This window comes from Sapajus apella, unplaced genomic scaffold, assembly GCF_009761245.1.
Source record: "Sapajus apella isolate SASKATOON/1434 unplaced genomic scaffold, GSC_monkey_1.0 scaffold44, whole genome shotgun sequence".
In the NCBI taxonomy this organism is placed as follows: Eukaryota; Metazoa; Chordata; class Mammalia; order Primates; family Cebidae; genus Sapajus; species Sapajus apella.
Window position 1 is genome coordinate 18,188,057 of NW_022436984.1, and position 6,000 is coordinate 18,194,056.

A 6,000-nucleotide genomic window follows, 5' to 3' on the forward strand; every position below is an offset into this window, starting at 1 on the left:
CCCTCAGAGCAGGGGCCCAGCCATGAGAAGTCCTTTTCTAATATCTACCCAGATGCTGCTCAGCACTTACAGTACTGTGTGCTTAGCAGAGAATACCAAGACATGAGACAGAGTCTCTGCCTCCAAGGACATTGCAGTCTGGTTGTGGAGGTGTAACACACACCAGACAGTGCAAAATATAGCCCAGTGCCATTTTTATTTGTTTTGTGAATCTTTCAGCTTTATGCCTTCAATGGAAGGAGAAATACTCTCTCCTGATTCAACAAACATTTGTTGAGCAACTACTATCTGCTTGGCACTGACGCCATTCCTATGTGCTGAGGAATGTAGGCTAGGAGAATGACTATGAACTAGGAGCACTGTGGGAATCTCATAGCTTAGCAGGACAGATGAATACGTGAACTCCCAGGAATTCATGTATTCCACAGTGCAATATGGTGGGTACAGGGAGGGGAGCCAAGCCAACCAGACATCGAGAGTGACTGCCTGAGGAAGGTTTCCCTGGAGGCAGTGGTGTCTGACTTTGGTCTTAAAGAGTAAGAAGGGCACTGTGAGTGTGTAGAGTAAGAAGAAAGGAAAGAAAGAAAGCATGATGTGTTTTGGGATCAACAAGAAGTTGCTCTGGCTGGAGTGTAAGAGTGTCTGTGGTTTTGAGCTTAGGGTTGAGGGAAGGGCAGGAAGATGAAGTTAAAGAGTTATGAACAGCCAAGAACACTGGGATGGAGAGACCAGGCTCTACTGTATGGGTAACAGAGAGCCATTGAAAGTTTTTGAGCAGTGGTGTGGTCAGGTATACCTTCTAGAAAGATCGCTCTGCCCATAGCTTAAAGGGTAAATTGGAGTAAGGGAGAGCTTGAAAGCAATGAAGCTCCTCAGAGGTCCAGTGTGGACCAATATCCGCCTGGAATTATCCATTTAGGAGCTAGTGAAGACCTGAAAATGGAGAAGAGGACATTGAATGGATATTCACTGAGAGTTGCATTTAGCAAACATTTATTGAGTGCCTCTCAGATGCCAGTCACTTCGTCAGGCCCCGGGGATAGAGTGAGATATGACCTAACCCTGCCCTTGAGGGGCTCACAGTCCAGAGACAAGCAAGGGATGATCAACTGGTGGTGTGTGACTGGCACCTGGTGTGTGGGCAGCCCCTGGGGGCAGGCAGTGGAGGTGGCTAACTGGGGAGGAGTCACAGTGTGGAGGCCAGAGAAGTCAGCAAAGGCATCACCAAGGCAGGGAGTCTAACCTGGGTGCTGAGGGATGAGTAAGAGTAACCAGGCAGACAGAGAACTGGAGGTGAGGGAGGCATTCCACCCAAGGGGAGCATCAGACACAGGACACATAAAAGAACAGATGGGAGCTGTGATGAGGGTGGGCTGACTAGTGCCCAAGGAGTGGATGAGGGAGTGGCACGCGACAGAGCTGCATTAAAGGCATGGGGCAGGTCACAGGGGCTTTGCCTGCCATCCCAAGAAGGTGGGACCGAAGGCAAGGTCTTCAAACCCTGTTTAAATGGCAGAACACTTTGGTCAAAACTTCTTAGCCAGCACCCCAATCACAAAACAGATAAAAATGATGCACCTCTAGTTAAACTAGATGTGAGGCTGGTACTTCTTCTGTCTTGGTGTTCCTCTTATCCCTCAAGGCCACCTCTGTAGCAATTCAGAACACAGTTTGAGAACCACCTGCAGCAGGTGACAGTAATGCGGAGCGGGGGGTAGCATTGAAAGGTCTTGAAGGGCAATGCTGTGGTTCCCAAGTTTCCAGCTTTATTTTGAAAGTGACAGATACAGAAGTGCTTGGTACCTAAGAGGTACTCAGCGTGCATGTCTGAGTGTATGTGTATGTATGTGCTGTGTTTGATGGGTACTGCCCTGGGAAGGATAAGGGTCAGCAGGCAAGATTATTGAGTTTTATTTTGGACAAAATGGATTAAAGGTATTTTCAGAATATCCACGTGCAGTAGGCACCTGAAAATATAGATGTGAGCCCTGGGCAATGGTGAAAGCTGTGGATACAGACTTGGGAGTTATTGGTATGTAAGTGATAGCTGAAGCCATGGACATCAGTACAATTGCCTAGAATTAGATGCAACGTGATGAAAAAGTAGGCAGAGTCTTGAGGAGCACTGACAAAAGACAGGTCAGAGAAGAGAAACTACTAAAGGAGGCTGAGAGAAGCTAAGAGAGATGCCAGGAGAGGAAGCAGGAGAAGGCAGCATTTGAGAAACAGGTAAAAAAAAAAAAAAAAAAAAAAAAAAGATAGGCTGGGCACAGTGGCTCACATCTGTAATCCCAACACTTTGGGAGACCAAGGTGGGAGGATCATTTGAGGCCAGGAGTTCGAGAGCAGCCTGGGCAGCATAACAAGGCCTTGTCTTTATAAATGACAACAAAGAAATAGAAAATAAGCGTAAGCTTAAACATGCAATTGGTATTTACTAGTTTGGTTGCTTGGAAATGAAAAAGGAATAAGCTAAGTGGAGAACACTGCTTCCTCTGTCTTGGTCTCCCTCCCCTAATACATTTTGTTGGTATAGCATAGTCCTTTTACAATAAATCTGAAGCATACCTATTTTTCCAGAAGTACACACCGTTTAACATATAGGTATAGATTAATCTAGCAGAATAACAACTGAGCTAACAATGTAAACAGTATCTCTCTGGTTTAGTGGAACTTCTCCCTCTTCTCTCCAGGAATAAATGAATTCTCTCGAATTTCTGCTCATCAGTCAAAGTGTTACAATCAACTGAGTATTCATTCTGAGTTTAAAGTGGCTCTGCAATGGAATGCTTAGAAAGTTATGCTTTGGCAAATTGAAAATAATTTTTCTAAAGTGATGGGCTAATTTGAAATCCATATTCCTTTTCTTGTTTTGATTTGTGCAGTTGAAATTGTAAAGCATATTCCTCCGATCGTACAGGTCCACCTGTGACGTGTTCTCTCCCCTGGGGGTACTGGGGTCTTCTAAAACCATTCATTATGGGGAGGGGGAGATGTTGCCACTCAGTAGTGCTCAGTGAATGAATGGATGATGGGCTATTTTCCATCCTATTAATCCACATCTCAAAGGTGTCTGTATTCAACAAACTGGAAAAGAAAACAAAACTCCTGATGAGTAATTAGAAATTAAAACTACTGCCCAGTCTCTCTCTCTCTTGTGAGCACAGAATGCTGCTCTCTGAAATCCCATCATAGCAGCTGACTCTGTCAAAGCTTCTTGGGAAAATCTTTGCAAAAGAGTAAGCAGTAGAACATGGCTTTTGAATTCCCAAAGTCTCAAATTTTTTAGATTACTCAACTTCTGGATTTAGTTTATTGTCTCATCAGATATTGCCTGAGTGCTTACTATGTGCTAGGCAGTGAGAAAATGTAGTGAATAAAACATTGGAAGATCCTGTTGTCATGGAGTATGCATTCGAGCCAGAGAAGACAGGGCAATAACAAACAAGGATACAATGTGTGTCCCTGGTGATAAGTGCTAAGGACAAAAATAGAGCCCAGCGAGGGACTGCGTTCTAGGCAGGGTGGTTAGGGAGGGACAGGTAGACTGAGAGCTGAAGGGGGAAAGGGATGTTTAGGCAGAGAGTGCTGTCACGTGCTTAGCTGCCGCCCTTACAATTCACCCCAAGCAAGACATGTGGGATGCACTGCTTTGTCAATGCAAGGATCAGCCCAACCTGGAAACCTGTATTCTTATGCACATTATGAGATGCAGCTTAGATAATAGCTGTTAAAAACCTACTCTTCAAGGGTTACTGTGAGACAACTTTTGCAGGTGACTTTTAAATAAAACAGCTTCCATTATTCAAAAATCCAGAATGGCAACCAGCTCTTAGAAATGACTAAAATGACCTACCAGCATTCCCTGTTTTTTTCCTAATGGAGACTTTTGCTCTCCTGCTGAGACCATGTATTATATCTAGTTTCACATAAAAATGAATTTTTGCTGCTAAGTTTGAAAACTGCCTGAAAATAGCAATTAATATTGAAAAAGCTGACAGAACCTTAAGTGTAGTGGCATGATTGGTGCTGCTATAATTATGTGCCTGAGTGTGTACAGGCCTATGTAAACACAGTATGAAAACACACTTGATGCCCAGGACAGTGTATCCATGTATTTTCTTACAGGTAAGTGAGGGCGAAGGGGAGAGGGAGAGAGAATTGTTAGAATGTTTAGAGCACTGTTCGGTGGTGTGGATTTTTCTAATCTTACATCAGTGTGATCTTTCTAATTATTTTCACATTCATCACTGCATTTGATCCTCACAGTTTGCTGGGGGGAAAAGGCAGGGCAGGCTTTGTTCTTCCCATTTGATGGATGAGAAAACCGAGTGGATCAGCAAGGATGGCTTAAGGTTCTTATCTACGAAATGGAGAGATTAGACTACATTATCTCCAAGGTTCCCTCTAGCTCAAAAGTTCTGTGATTGTTTTCTGATTGTCCTGAGATGACACAACTGCTTAATGGTGGAGACTCCTCTTAAGTCCAGAGTCCTTTCTGCCACATTTCCTCCTTATAGTCTTCAAACCCTTCACTGTATGTTTAATCATCTGTAAAATGCCATGTCTACTGTACAGGGTTGTTGAGAAGATCACTGAGGGGATTAAAGGGAGCACAGTGGTAGCTATCATTATTATTGTCATCACTGTTACTAATAAGGAGACATGTAGTGTAGTGGAAAGAGCATCAGTGCTGGGGCTTCTGATCATTCACTGACAGAGTTGATAATACCTACCACATAGGGGGTTTAAAGAGTAAACGAAGGCCAGGTGCCGTGGCTCACACCTGTAATCTCAGCACTTTGGGAGGCCAAGGCAGGTGGATCTCCTGAAGTCAGGAGTTCCAGACCACCCTTCGTAAGAAACTCAGGGCCAGGTGAGTTGGCTCATACCTGTAATCCTAGCACTTTGGGAGGCCGAAGTGGGTGGATCACCTGAGGTCGGGTGTTCGAGACCAACCTTACCAACATGGAGAAACCCTGTCTCTACTAAAAATACAAAATTAGCCAGGCATGGTGGCGCATGCCTGTAATCCCAGCTACTTGGTAGGCTGAGGCAGGAGAATCACTTGAACCTGGGAGATGGAGGTTGCAGTGAGCCGAGATCGTGCCATTGCACTCCAGCCTGGGCAACAAGAGCAAAACTTCATCTCAAAAAAAAAAAAGAAAAGAAAGAAAGAAAGAAGGAAACTCAGATATATTTTCATGATACCCTCAAAACCTAAAGAGGCATTTCACAGAGGTGAAGTGTTACCTTGAGATTAACAGAAGCATATAGCCATCTTTATTTTAAAACACACACACACACACACCACACACACACACACACACACACACACACACACACACACACAAAGAAAAGAAGATTCTGAAGTTTGGCTGTTCTGTACACATATGAGAGGGAGGAAAAATGCATGTGCATCCAATAGTTATCAAATGGTCATTGTGAAGTTTCATGTCAGATGGTCTCCTGGAATCCAGTACATACTTTATTCAGGTCCTCCCGTTCTCCTCACTGCAGCAATCACATAAGATTGTGTGGATTATTTAGAAAAGCCTGTTTACCCTCATTAGACCACTTTCTTTGAAAAGCAATCGTGTGAATACTATGAGGAACTGCTTTGCTATAGTGATGACCATTATGACGGATTCAATAAAGTTGGAAACCAAGATCCTGGAGCCTGCCTCTGACAGTGTGGTCACAGAAAAGGCTAGTGGCAGGACTGAAATATGAAAACTTTCCAAGAGGAATTGTGGTTACTTGTCTCTATGAAGGATTTCTATGAATTTTCAGGGCACAATAAACAGATGTAAGCATCTGTTGCCACATATCCCGGGACTGTGTTGGGGAAGTGTTGGCAGGTGCCAAGGAGTCACAAGATGAATGGCACTGCCCTGGACCAGTTACTCTAAAATCTAGTCAATGGCTTAAACTGTTGGACCTGAGACAATGCATAGAGTTCTGAACACAAGCTTTCAACCACATTTTGTTTTTTATAAG

The 6,000-nt window shown here is 43.9% G+C and overlaps 1 protein-coding gene across 1 annotated transcript in view; it reads left to right on the forward strand.

Annotated features, from left to right (window-relative positions):
* Window positions 1–6,000, forward strand: part of CAMKMT (calmodulin-lysine N-methyltransferase) — a 403,007-nt gene that overhangs the window by 390,220 nt on the left and 6,787 nt on the right. The window lies entirely within an intron of this gene.